Raw genomic sequence first — 15619 nt, forward strand, 5'->3', positions numbered from 1 at the left:
GACATTAACACGTTTCTAATTTTTTGTTATATGTTAGTGGGTTACACATTAGAAGTTCTGGGTGTAATTTAGCTAAAGAATTATACAACCGTGGGCCAAAATTAATGCTTTGATTTAGACCAGCAGATGTGAAACATTTAGGTTCCACTAATGTTGAATTATTATTTCGTCTTATGTCATGATTATGTTCCTGTAATATAAACTTACTACGATTTTTATAATATAGTTTTAACGTAGTATATTTATACATTTGTTCAATATGAAATACATTATATTCAGAATAAATTAATTTAGTTGGATAATCAAAACGTTTCTTCAAACAAATTTAAATTATTCCTTTTTGTAGTACATTTAACGGACTAAGATTAATTTTTGTACTTCCACCCCAAACAATAATACCATATTGAATAATAGACTGAAAAGTGGCCAAATAAACATTTCGAAGAACTCTAATGGGTAAGTAGCATCGAAGATTAACGAATTTATAAATTGTTTTACGAAGCCTCTTACAAAGATAAATAGTGTGATGAGGCCATTTTAAATTCTGATTAACCATTTTAAATTTTGATCAATAACGATACCCAGATATTTCATACGCTGCTTCTTTCAATGGTGAAAATTTAAAACTTTTGAGATATAAACAATGTTCACTGTGTATTATTAGTCTACTAGGTGTTCATTTCAAAGTGTGTCATGACGTCACTGTTGTAAGTCAGCGATTTGAAGCGAGTTTCAGCTTCTATGTCAGAGAAGTTGCCTATTATTCAAGGCGTTCAATCTGAACTTGAGAACATGTACGGTAAAACTTGAACGTCGTCGCAACAGATGGCGGCCTGTACGGTCTGTGTGCTACCATAACCTCTTTCGAACTGTCGTTTTTTTTAGTAGGTTATTTTACGGCGCTTTATCAACATCTTAGGATATCGAACTGTGTTTTTTTCGGGCAAGTAGTACGCAGGGTATTTATTATCAACGGTTTCGTACGGCAACATCCCTTAAAACAAATCAAATGTTCCGTGTCCATGTTGAAAGTCAAGTTACTGCCAACAAATACGTAAGTAATCGTCTTAACCCTCTCGCCATATCCCTACATTAAGAAAAAACTCACCTCAGTACGTGTTTCCAAACAGTTCACATCTCTGCCACTACCGGCGTTACCGTACGTTTCGGTACGTACTCTTCAGAATGAACGTCGTACTTGCTAGTTAACTTCTCTGGCACATAGGTAATACGCCTTTGCGGAAGTGTAGGAAGATTGAATTCTCTAGGCTCATCGGCTAGCTACATGGCTGCATACGGCGAGCCATGACACACTTTGAACTGAACACGCAGTATATTCATCGCTAATTTTTTAATTTTTAACATTAGGAATTGTTAACGAAAAAGGAACTAAGGTTGTTTTAGATATAGGCCTACAGTATTTAAAGAAAGTAAGTTGGAATCAAGCCATATTTAACAATATTAGCATCTATATAAGCATTTCTATATGCTTCTAGCCTGAAAAATAACAACTTTTTGACGCCCCATTCCTGCATTCACTTTCCTTGAATATACTAAGTTTGGAGTGGGAGAATGTTTCTTGACTAGAATCTAGCCATGGTCAGCATATTCTGGCTCGATGTAGAAAAGCCGGGTACATGCAGTGTGTAACGAAGAATATGGACGTCTCTGGTTCAAACCCTTGAGCCACTGACGTAACAATAGCTACTTTGCGCAGTCTTTTGTTCCCGCATGCTTGTCGAGGCGTGTAGCCATTGTGCGAGTCACGTAGACGCCGAGGTAACTCTCTTTACCTCGCGGATTACCAGTCGTTATGCACTGCACCCCGCCCACATTGCTCGGCGCTGTTGTATGCATCCAGACGCGAGTCGGAAGTCAAGCTGCTTATGACGTCTAATGACGAGAATGCTGTAAGGGTGAAATACCTGTTAAACAAATACGATGAGTTTCATCTCCCTGCCATTGTTTTGTGTTCTCGTATTTCATTCTTGCTTTCTTTCAGTTTTTCTCTTTGTCACTTTTAGAGTTTTTTATTTCATTTTTTCTCGTGCTGTTTCATCGTTATCCTTTTAATTTATATTCCCTTCTTATTGTTTGTCCTCAAACTCTCTTTTCTTCTGTATCATTTTATGAATAAATTAATTTTCCATCTTCCTGCTAAGTATTTATTGACCATCCTTTTCGTTAATTTTACATTTTTTTACTCGTTTTCTTTCTTTTGTAAATAATATATATTTTACCTAAATATTTGCTCCTCTCTCTTTCTCCCTATCATATTACGTTTTATGTTGTATATAGTGGGATCAAGTAGGGCTAATATGATATCGTAAAAAGTCGGGCTACTTTGACACAGACTTTAAAATGTACCAAAGACTCAGTTTGAAAATGTTTAAAGCAGGCCTGCACAAGGTTTGCGCTCTCCGAGCCGGCTCACAGCTCGAGAGCGGAATGCAGATATTGGCTGCGCTCTATATAAGGGTGGACTGGAAGAAGGGGTGATCTCGTACAATATGTACACAAAAGGAAGTACTAGTACGAGTTTTCACGAAATGAATTCCCATTCAGTGTTTACAAAACTATCTTGGACTATTATTAAATAAATAAATAAATAAATAAATTTATATTTATTTTAGAGAAATAATAGAAATTCTACAGCTACTTAAATATGCACTATAATTTTGTTATATTTTAAATTATCAGTACATCAAAACGGGGTTTTATGCTGTTGACAGCTAAAAGGAATAGTACTGATCGTAATGAAACATCAGTTATAGATGTTCGATGCATGTCTTTATTAAAGTTGATTTATAGAAAACAGTTGCTCACAAATATAAATGTTGAGCCAAACATACGAGTAGCAATCATTTTCATAGCCAGCCTGTGTAGTCGTGGATATTATTGCTGACGTTTAGTCTTGTAAAACTTAACCAGACTAGTAGTATTATTCAAACGGTCTTTAGCCCATAGGCCACATTGAAGATCAATAAGTTCAAGTTGTAAATCGTATGACACTGTTTCAACTGTTGTTGAAGGAATTTATTACGATAACTTTAAACTTCTTTCCAATTAAGACAAGATCTTAGAACCTAGAATTAAATTAATTTTGAATTTCAATTAATATTTTCATATAATCGTTTAACATGGCTTCATCACGAGTAGTTTCTATCGTTGGAAAGTGAGCCATATTACCTTCCAGAAACTGACTTACGAAAAGTGTAAGTATACCATAGAAATCCCGTAATTTATTCTACATATCAACAATGAGCTAGCATTTCCCCTGAAGAGAGATATTTAAATTGTTGAAGATTAATAAATTGTAACGTAACCTACCTCATGTAATAATGCAACTTTCAACTCCTGAACCTTTTTACTGCGACCCTCACCAACAAAACCATCGTATCTTTAGCCTATGTGTGGACTAGTAATGACGCATTGTTTTCCTCTTTCTTTCAAACTTTTGTGGCAGATAAGGTACTGAGTTTTGACTCCAGATGCTGCGAAAAAATAAGCATTTTCCTATGTAATATTGAAAGAATTTGCCTGATGATCACATTTCCGTCTTTTAGATTCCTCCATTATGTAGCCGTAGGTAGGCAAAGTGAAATAGCTACTGAAAATACACACTACGCCGATAGCTCCGTGGACTATCCTCTACCTTCAGCAAGCCTACGTCATTCCGACGTACCTTTCAGGCGAGCTGTTAGACGATTCTCCCGCTCCGAAGGAAGGGCCGCTCTCAATGAGCGCCGTTTGTGCATGCCTGGTTTAAAGCTTCGATTATAGTAATACATTTTTTGCTCTTTAAGGAGTAACATTGAACAAAGTTAAAAAAAAAATATCATCAGCTTCATAAATGTATTAAGATGAAAGGAAATTTTATTTCTTGAAAAAAATGTTGATGTGGTACTGGGTTTCTTTTCTTATTGCTCTTGAATGAATGAAGATAGGTTTTTATTGAGAATAGTACCAGCTTCATTTTTCTCCAAAGAAAATCTGTAAATGTTGAACAGTATATCAGTAACTGTTATGTTAATGAGTAGGACACTTATGATGCACATTTTAGGGCTATTATTGTACGCTAGAATGGCTACTATGATATTATGTTTTCAATAAAATAAAATGACCAAGTTGATCAATTTCCTAACATAAGATAATATATTATCTCTTGATGTATTTCATAATTTCTCAGCTCTTCAGGGATGTTTGAATTGACATATTGGTACGGCACATAAAACTCACTACGTTAAAAAATTTACACATGCAAACTTATTTTTATTAATTTACGTAATAATTTTAGCTTAATAGTCATTCTTACTACTATTGAAATTTAACACAAGTATAGAAAATACATTCGTCATTATTTAAAAACATTTTTCTGTTTATTTTAGCAATGCAAACTGTATCTACTGCAATTTTCTGAATCTATTTCGTTACACATAAAAACTTATTTGGACATAAAGCAATTTTCTAGCAGTAAGTGTTAAAGTTTCAGTAAATTGTATAAACTTTTATGGGAAAAAGAGATCATTGCAAAAGTTGTTAAATCTTACAAGCAAACATTCTTATGGGAGCAGATAAAAAAGTTATTTTTTTTTCTTCCACCAAGTTAATAATGTCAAAATAAATGCTTACACAAATTTTGGCCACTCGACCGCAAGTACGAGGACCGTAAAAAAACAAGTTTCCTAGGGGCCGTTAACAGAAAGAAAACACAATTTCATTGAAAAATTTATTGGAACAGAGACAGCAATTGCTGAGCTATTTTCAAACATATTCCCCACCGGAACTGAGTCATTTGTCATATCATGGGATCAACAGAGAGGTGCAGACGGCTGTCAAACGCTGGTTCTGATCCCAGGCGGCTGACTTCTACGACACAAGGATACAAAAATTGTTTACATGGTATAACAAATGTCTCAATTAAAATGGGGGATATGTTGACAAATAGCGAAACAATTGCTGCATCTGTTTCAATAAATCTTTCCATGCAATTGTTATTTTTTGTAAACGGCCCCAGGAATAATCACTTACTGGATGGCCTCGTGATTGCGATCGAGTGGCCAAAATTTGTATAAGCGCTTCTTTTTACATTAATAACATGATGGAAGAAAAATATGTAACTTTTTTATCTGACCCTATCAGAATGTTTGCTTGTTAGTCAATTTTAAAGTGATTTCAACCAAACTTTTACAGATGATAGGCTACATTAAGCATCTGTGTGTATTACATTGGCCTTACTCTCTGTATAATATGGCCAGATTTATTTCATTGCACAGAATAGCCCTATAGTTGTCTCGCAGTATCCCACACAGAAGGTTATTACGATGCATTGGTTTTATTATAATATTATTATTTATTACAAATAAAAAAATTACGGTAATTTAATTCCAAATCCTTCATATTTGTCTAATTTTTTCAAATTTTTGTATGCTAATCTCAATATTTTCAGAGTTACACTAATTTGAAGTTGTTAGTAATATACCTTTTTTTCTTTAGTTTTAAGAGTAGGAGAATATTACAACTCGAGATTGCACTATTCAGAAGTATCATTTTTTTTTAATTGGCTAGTGTTCTGAAGCTAAAAATGTGTCGTTAAATGCTTTGTACAGTCTTCGTTTTTCAATTTTTAACTAAAAATTACATCATTTTTTCGCACTTATCACAAAAAATGTTACAACTCGAACGACTTTCGGAATTTGATTCTTTACAATTTCATTATGCAGTCTTGAAGAATTTACGAGGGTGGCTTGATTTGTAACCACTGTTGTGATAAACACGTAAGAAAAATTTAATTTTGTATTTAAAAATTGAAAACAAATATCTTTATTAAGCAGCTATGGAATTCACAACATATTTTTACCTTCAGAATACTAGATAATTAAAGAAATGATACTCCTGAATTGTTCATTATTTATCTGTAATATTATTTTACTCTTAAAACCAAAGAATAATGGTATTTTACAAAAAAAAAAATTCAAAATAATGTAACTCTGAAAATATTAAGTTTAGGACAAATGCTTTTATGTCGTTTTGTGCTCAGAATGTCTTCGGAAATAAGTTGCATAAATGACGGTAAATCCTCGTGAATCACCCTGTATATATTTTTTTAACCTAGAAATATGTCTGTGCTTGAATGTTTTTTCGAATCCTATTCTACTGATTAGTTTTTCTCTTATGATTTTTCATAACTGTAAAGTAAATGTCGTGTAATCCCATGGCAAATTCTATGATTTACTTCGCCAAATGACACGTCGTCTTCAAGTGCCGGAACGAAACAATTCTTGGCAATGTAGTAACTACCAGACTGCGCTATAAATTCCACCGGTTCTATAACCTCACTTTTGGTACAGCGTCATTAAATAATCCAGCCAAGATGAAAGGGAGGATAGGCAAATCGCATGAATTAAAGTTTTTCTTTGAGGTCAAAAGAGCTAAAAGCATGAATTTCTATCAAAACCTCGTTATTTATCTCGTTGCTTCTTACAATCACAAATACTGTCTTTCTGCTCTCTGCACTTCGAAAATACAAACAAGCTGCGAACTGTAATATAGAAGTTGTGAGGTTTCGGATTATAAAGAGTTCTGTCTCGGAAAAATGCCTGAAACTGAAAGCGAAAAGCAATGCGATCAAATAAGACCCGAAGACTCTCTGTGTTATCTGTTGCGCAGTTAATGAAGGTTTTAAATAGAGTCTCATGCCCCGAGGGAAGCAATTGCTTGTTTTTCTTTAGCAACCGTCTGGACTGTTTCCCAGAATATCGTGCATTAGAATCGGCAAAACAAATACTTGGTTTATATGTTGCTGTGTGAAACTTTCTGCGGAGAAAGTACACAAACTATGGGACTTTAAATATACTAAGATATGAAAATATTTAGGCCGCTCGGACATGAATTGCCATGTAATTGTTGTATTAAGGTAAATTTGTAGTTTAGTTTTAAATTCATGTGCGTTCTAATAACTTTCAATGTTTATTATTTTGTCAAGTATGTTCACTTTCGCTTCAATAGCAATTTTATTGGTCTTTATTTCAGACTATTCTTGATAGAATCTGTAAACAGTCATGACATTTATGTTCTTTTAGCCAATTATTTTGTATGTTTGAGCAGTCGGAAAAAGCATTTCACTCTGGAATTAGTACAGTGGTAGATTAATGGACACGTGGAAGCTACATTTGTGTATTCTGATCACTTTGACGGAATGCATGTTTCTTGCAATTTGGTGTCCTGTATTTCTTGATGTGGAGGTGTGGTACCATGTTGTCCTCACATTACTGGAGGACCACCAAACAGTATATGTCTCTACTATATGTTTAAACTTGTCCAAAAGAAATATAAGATCAGACATTAACATAGTTGAAACTTGGTGTGATAAAATATAAGAGCTACAGAAAGAAATGTAGACAAAGAAGAAATAATTTTGACGATGAAGAAATTAACGAAAGGAGACGAATTATGGATGGATGAAAGGATGGATGGAAGATGGGTGGGTGGGTGTGTGGGTGGGTGGATGTATGGGATTCGATTAGATTAATTTATTAGCTGGATTGGATAGGATGGATCGTAAAGGATTGATTGGATTGGATGGAATAGATTGGAGTAAATTAGGTGTATTAGTGTGTATTGGTTGGATTAGATTGTAGTTGATTGTGTGGCATGAATTGGATTGAATTAAAGAATAAGATGGCTTGTAAAGAATTGATTTCAGGATGGATTGGATTGAAGTGGATTAGAAGATAGATTGGAGTACATTAGTTGGATTGGGTTACAGTATATCAGCCGTGGCGAAAATATGACTCACGATCACATTGTGGCTCGCAATGAAAGCTGTGCATTTCTCTTGCTTCCTACCTCAACCAACCCCCAACCTCTCACTCACTGGAGTCAAATTCCGTTCCATTTGTATTTGTTTCCGACCTGCGAGTGGCGTATCATCGCAAGTTCTTTCTCGAAACCATGTACTTCTACAAAAAAGAAAGTTTCAAGTAGGATAGGAGGACGCATTTTTTTGCTGCCATTATGATGAGAATATTATTAAATGTATGATTTGTTCACAAGTATTACGAGGAAACGATTGCATAACATAAAAGGCATTATACTACATGTCACTCATGAAACATTAAAGGGTTAAGTGTTATCATCATCATCATCATCATCATCATCATCATCATCTCTGTACATCGATCCTTTTTCAGCAGATGTACGAATAATGCGGTTAGATCTTCAATTTAAACTCACAAAATTTACAATGTGATGTTAGATGTAAAGACTATACAAATTTTGAACATTTCAAGTCTTTGCCAAAAAATAAATATCCGAAGCTTCGTTCTTTCGCTTGCTCTGTTGAAGCCATGTTCGCTACGTCTTACGTTTGTGAAAAAGTATTTTCAACAATGAAAATAGTAAAAATCAAATTTAGATTACGACTGACAGATAAATACCTTCAACTACGAAGTAAGTGACAGAATTCCTGATTTTGAATCTCTGTCGCAGAGACATTCTGAAGATAGTTAATAGGTTGTGATAATGTGTCCTAAGTTTCCTTATTCATTTCTTTCTTCGTTACACGTACTAAACATTAGTTTGTAACCTTATACTGTATAAAATTATATTTAAGTGCTTGACGTAAGGAAAATGAAAATCCGTTAATAAATCAGACAGTTGCTTCACTTCCCCTTCGAGTGTCCGCCTCCCTCCATAGATGCTATGCACGTTGCAGGTTACACAGTGGCTCACCGCACGATCACATTTTCGCCACGGCTGCAGTATATTGTGTGGATTAGTATGGAAAAGTGGATTATATTGCATAGATTAGTTTGAATTCTATTGTATTAGATTCATTGGAAAGGAAACACTTACATTAGTTTGAATTGGATGAATTAGGATAGAGTGGATTGCATGGATAGCCTACATCTAGTGCCTATTTTTTCTTTGTAAACACACCTAGATTTATGGTATAAAAGAGAATTCCGCAAAATAATTGTAGATAAACGTGATCTGACAGCGATTTTCCATTTTTTAATGTTTCAGCCCGGTGCCAGCGAAGCCTTGAGACATTTTTGCTTCAACGAGATTCTGAGTGCGGTGCTGTCGACGCCATCCAGATCGCCTAAGGTAGGAAACAAAATTTGATTTCGTTTCTACGTGGCTTGACACGAGTCCCTTTCCTGCAGATACGAAAAATGTGCATCATTGAATTTTGGTGTTAGTTTTACACTTGAACTATCTTCGCAGTTTACGCAATCTGCCTATTTCCTGTCTCCGCGTTCGCTGTTCCCATATTCAACGATGGAATACAACCAGTAGCCCAAGATCTTGAGCATTAAAATGTAATGCAACGATAATACTTTCTGTATTTGTTACAAACGTTACAAAGCAAAGCCTATAATTAAGTTCAGTTACATTTTGAACCACAAAATATTAAGTTTGAATATCGATTAATGCGTACAGAATTGTTGTCTCACGGAGAGCTAATGAAATAGCTGAATGTTAAAATAGTAGGTCTACAGCTATTTCTGACAATGTGTTTATGAGAATAGACGCTATTAGCAAATTTTACTTTGTTATGAATATAATGTATAATATCATCATGTATTTCCTTTTTATCATTTGGTTGAGTGGAAGAGAAGGTCTCATGACCTTAACTTTGAAAAAAAAATCATTATTATTATTATTATTATTATTATTATTATTATTATTATTTACTCTAAACATACAGCTGACTCTCTGAAGGTAGCCGCAAGAAAAAGAAAAATTTACCGCGTGTTTCTAGCAAGCAGGAGAAAGAAAATATTTTTTTTGTCCTTTTATAAATAATCTGAATGTACGTGTCATAATAATATGGCGTTAGCAGTGCAGAGATTTACATTATGTGTAATTGTATTATGAAGTTATTAAATATGGAAATATGTAAGACATATGTGTCAAATTATTCAAGATGATTTGCTCTTTAATAGTACATTATGCAACGAGCCTATAATGGTAGTAATTAAGACGCAAGTATGTCTCTTTATGAAACGAGCGCAAGCGAGTTTCATAATTTTCATATCAGCGTTTTAATTACCATTATAGGCAAGTTTCATACCACTTTTTATGCTCGACCATATTTCTAACTTGAAAGTATTGAAAATTAGGTCTTTTTATGGTTATGTGCGAACTGACCTGAATTTTGAGATGTGCGCAGATGCGAAAGTATTGATTTTTTCCGAGGCCGAATGTCATTGACCTTGGCACAGAATAAGAATGAACATTAGTCTGATATAACCTGGACATTGATTTAGAATTGAAAAACGAGATGACAAATTGAATTTATTTGAATATTATTTACAATTAACGCTAATTATTATAGTAACAGAACATAACCTTCTGCGACAGTATTGGATTTCCAGCCTCCGTGACTTTTCGCTAATTGTCTGTCGATTGCATATCCGAGAATAATCGATATAACGGTACAAAGCTGACTTGTCAATGGCTGAAGACCTGTACTTTAATGAGTAGGTGTACTTTAATGACATGGATTAAAGGACTGCTATCAGGTGTATAATTACTACATTTCGGCATGGTCGAGCATAAAATAAAATAAATATAACATTTTGACATTTTTGACACCTCAATAACAACTAACTTCCATTCCATACATATCTAATAACAAACATAAAACAGTGACTCTGTTTCTTAGACATTCACCTGATTAAGCAAGGATATCTTGAGATTCATGAATGTTTTTATGTACATGTTATTATTAAATAAAATCTAAATAAATCTAAAAATTTACAGGTGATCCAGGAACTAGATGCGGTATCTGTGAGGAAATTTTGAATATAGTTCACGAGAGGTAAACCATATCAATCACCATTGTGATTTCAAACGACGATTTCTACAAACTTCATAGATACGTTTATTCACAAAACAACAGATACTTGAACTTTCGCATTGTATGCTAAGATATTTTCCCCTTTTTACCGAGGACGAGCCTAGAGTTCCCGGGTAGCTCAGTTGGTAGAGCGTTGGTGCGTTTAATCAAAGATTCCGGGTTCGATGCCCGGCCATGGAACAATTTTTCCCTTAAAATTATTGGCGGCCTGGTAACTCAGTTAGTAGAGCAGCTGGCTACGGACTGGAAGGTCCGGGGTTCGATCCCGAGTGGTGACGGGAATTTTCTCGTTGCCAAACTTCCAGAATGGCCCCGAGGTTCACTCAGCCTCCTATAAAATTGAGTACCGGGTCTTTTCCGGGGGTAAAAGGCGGTCAGAGTGTGGTGCCGACCACACCACCTCATTCTACTGCCGAGGTCATGGAAAGCATGAGGCTCTACCTCCATGCCCCCCCCAAGTGTCTTCATGGCATGTGACGGAGATACTTTACTTTTTTTTTTTACCGAGGACGAGCCTTGACATTAGTACCGCCTCCTTGAATAGGTTATCACTTAACTTAGGAATGTCTTTTGAGTCTCAACGGCTCCTTTATTTTCAGATAGCTTGACTGTCATGTGGAGCCATCTGTCGATTCAGCCATGTAGACTTAAGGTTCAGTAATTTTCCACTACAGTACACTTTTTTCGCACACCTCCTTTGACTGGTGGATAACACCGCACCGTTCTAGGTGAACACTGTTGAAATGGTAGATAATGTTGAATTGAAGTGTATCTGAAGTACGATGGAGAGAAACGGGAGAAACTCGATAAAAAAATCTCTCAGAATCCTAGAAATTTGTTCGTTGCAAATACGACAGTGTTATCGCTGGGATTTGAAACCGAGTCCACAATCATCGTCAGCCAGTAGTTTGTCACAAGAACTACCAAGGCGACCACAGTAAACTTTGTTACTTTTATTAAGCAAGAAATTGTTCCTTATTTTTGGTGTAATTGGCATGGTTGAGAACGTGCAGATTTCAATATTTTACGACTACAAACAGATTCTCTGCATATACCACTTTCTCGAGCCACATAGCCTTAAAAGGCTGGCCGTCATCTTCGCAATCATGTCTATTGAATCTTGTCCGCCAGTAGCAGATTTGGGATGACCAATTCATTTCCTGTCGAGTACAGAAAGTTGCTTCAAATTTATGCAACAATTTGACTACATTTTGGTATGATGGTTTTGTAATGTCAGGATGACGACATTGAAGTTCATCTGTAGCTTCTTTTGTGTCCTGTGATTGTCCCCACAGAGCAGTACTAGCTCCACTCACTGTTCAGGAGTCAACATGATCTCTTCAACTTTCAATGAATATAAATATCTATCACAACTGTAAAAAACAATCATGTAATTTTCTTCAACTGTAATCAATTCAAAATAATACCGGTAATTCAATAGCTCCAAACAATCATGAAACAAAACACAAGCTATAGGTATCCTACAAGCAAAATTCAGCTCGAATTCCGCGCGCCGCGCATGCTATACCCCTATTACACACCAACAGGATGCTTGAGAGCATACTGGGAACGGGAGCATACGTCATCTGCGCGAGACAGTCACGCCCGCTGGTTTCTGCGCATTGAGTTTTCCTTGTTGGATACCTATAACTGTACCAATGTTGTTTACCATACTATGGCCTACTTCAATTTATGTAGGCCTACTGTATTCGTTTTACGTATTCAGGGGAATTCTAGGGGTACAAAACGGGGATATGTACTACCAACCTAACAGTAAAAATGGAAAAAGTCACTCAGATTACGGACATCTTGGAGGGAACACATCATTATGTTACTCTGTAAAATAATTATTTCAGTTTTACAATTAATAATACTTCACATTTCTCAACTGACTTCTGTATCACACACAGGGTGCGAATTAACGGGAGGGATGGGGGGATTCCTCCCCCCGTTGGAAAGTTATTCCCTCTCATAAATTCATATTAACATCCCTGCCAGGGATAACTTCTATCTTCCCCTCACAAAATATAATTTTATTAATACAAGTATACTTTATAAAGTACAGTATAAAGTAAGCAAAGAAAATAATATTGATGTATTATCGTCACCGGTAAGCTGACAACAGTCAATAACTTAGGAATTACACATCTTATCATAAGTCTGCTCATGGATATAATTATTATTATAATCAAGATGCAAGACAAGCAACTCATTGCGACCAAGCCTTTAGTCGTATCGGATGAGGATAATAATAATTTTATGTATGGTATTCTCTATCTAGGATTCTATCCCCCCCCTCATCGGAAATCTTAATTCGCACCCTGACCACACAGTATTTGAAAGCTATGCGCCTGTCGATTATCTTAATTGAATAGCTCCGTATGACGAAATAAATATTCGACTAAGTAACATTTAAACTGATATCGGCCCATAGTCATGTGAAAAGAGCTATAGATTTCTTTGCTATCATTGTGTAATAATTTATACATTTTGTTGTTACTGGGTACACGTTGTAATGCACTCAAGTTTAAGTGATTAGTAAAACAGTGCATGTTCATTAGAAATTAATTAATACTCGATTATTTCTAACTCAGGCATTAAGGTCAGCTTAAGTACCGGAAGGAATGTTCCTTGTCGCTCTTGAGCGTATTATTTGCACTACTAGTGTTATTGTCTGGTAATCTTTAACACGTGTTGGCAGTTAGGTCATGTGATCAGCAGGTACGTGGTGGGAGATAAGGAATTATAAATTAGGATGGTTTAGACAGAGGGGTTTGGAAGGGGGTTTGCTGTATCGGGCCTAGATTGACTGCGAGATAATGGGATTTTACGGTGGGCATAAACAGCCTCTGGGTTTGATCCACAGGACACTAGTACAGGGAACCCCTGCTGAAACGTCACTTCACATTCTGTAAGGTGCACAGAAAGTATGGTACCAAAACATAAAACTTATTGACTAGATTTTCTGACATGACTATTACTGTTAGTTTGTGCAAGTACAGGATCCTCTATATCGAGTCATTAATTTTGGTGAATTAGTTCTTCAGTAAAGATCAACAAGTACCATTTTGCTGTGTCTTGAAGAGTTTTCCAGAAAAACATGCAATTTTAAACACATCAGTTGTGCAATCGTTCAACGTTGTAATCAGTAGACGGGTGAACAACACCTTTATCGGATGTGTTTTGAATTGGACTATGTGAGGTGGTTTCAGTTTATTACGTCTAAGGACAGCAGGTCTAATAGACAGTAGGTCTAATAAAACATGCAGCCTAATAAAAAAATGTCCAATAATAATTGATATCTAAAAGAAAAAATGTCTAAATAAAAATTACATATAATATGTAAATGTCTAAATGAAATTTACGTCTAATGTGTAATTTATAAATAAAATGTGTGTATTAATCTTAAATAATTTTAACAGTACTTACTAAAAAAGTTGACATTGTTACGATAATGAACATACGTTTCCTTAGTAATACGGTACCTTGTCAGTTTAAGACATTTTTAGCATAATGAATACATATACCTACTAATTAATTCGCCTAAAGGTAAAAAAAATTACAGTTAATATTTTCTACTACGACTTAAGAATGAGAAGAAGATCCAGCAATAGGATCTACTGGAGATTTTCACTGTTGTGACGCAGTATTTAGAAATATAAAAAATGTTGTTGCACAAGGATCAATTTTAGGCCTATTATAGTTTCTTCTTTATGATAATGATTTACATTCAACCATAAAAGTGTGGAATGTGTTTAATCTTCTATTAAATGGACTCCAAAGAACTGTAAATAGCGTTGTAGGATGACAGTCAAAATTCCAAAAAGTGATTATATCTCATCATTCAGGGAACGGATTTATATGGACTAAAAATATATGAAATATGTAAATATATATGTAGTTATTTTTACCAAAATATGGAATTAAATATGGATTTTTACCAAAATATGGAATTAAATATGGACTTAAAATTATAAAAAAATGACTATGTACGTTAAATATTGGTACATTTTAATCAAACTAAACAAAAAATATAATGGACGTACCTTATCTTCCAATGTAGTTTCAACAAAACACAATTTTTATTGTCTGTTACCATAACAATAGGTTACAAACATTTCTTTCAAGTGCTGAAAAGTGAATCTTCTTCTATTGTCTCTGAGGATAGATTTATACTGACTAAAAGAGCGTTCGACGTCACAAGAAGTAACTGGTACATAATTCAATTTCACAATGTCTGCTGGGGATAAGTCCAAGTTAATCTTCACTGTTGATTCACCACTCATCACAGCAACAACCTTTTGTAGTTCTTCATATCCAGGGTTTTTTGAAAGTACAGTGTCCACCTTAGCTCTTACTGCATCTGCAACTTTACCTCTACCACGATTCAGTTGTTCCACAGTACTATTTATAATTTCAAAACTTTCAGATAGTGAAAGGTGCCTATTTTGGAGACTTTTGAGCGTTTTTATGATGCATGAAAATGTATGCTGAATGTGAGCTAAGTCATTCTTCACACTTATTTCACAGGTAACTGTTTTCGCAGTATCAATTGAGACTGCATCTTCAGAGTCCAATGCAAGGAGAACATTGTTAATAGAGTCTATATGTTCGGCATAATATTCAACTGCTTCTAGCCATGTACCCCATCTAGTTAAAATTGGCTTTGGTGGCAATGGAATTTCAGGGTACATTTCTTTCAACACGTTAACTCTACTGGGAGCTTTGAGAAATACTTTTTTCACTGAT

General features: G+C 35.0%; 1 protein-coding gene across 1 annotated transcript in view; it reads left to right on the top strand.

The window, feature by feature from the left end:
• LOC138696640 (5-hydroxytryptamine receptor-like) overlaps nt 1-15619 on the top strand; it is a 1489006-nt gene that overhangs the window by 820599 nt on the left and 652788 nt on the right. The window contains exon 4 of the mRNA XM_069821850.1: nt 9028-9111. The gene's annotated coding sequence lies outside the window, so the exon portion shown is untranslated. The remainder of the gene's footprint in view (nt 1-9027; nt 9112-15619) is intronic.

The sequence above is a fragment of the Periplaneta americana genome, chromosome 1 (genome assembly GCF_040183065.1).
Source record: "Periplaneta americana isolate PAMFEO1 chromosome 1, P.americana_PAMFEO1_priV1, whole genome shotgun sequence".
Classification (NCBI taxonomy): Eukaryota; Metazoa; Arthropoda; class Insecta; order Blattodea; family Blattidae; genus Periplaneta; species Periplaneta americana.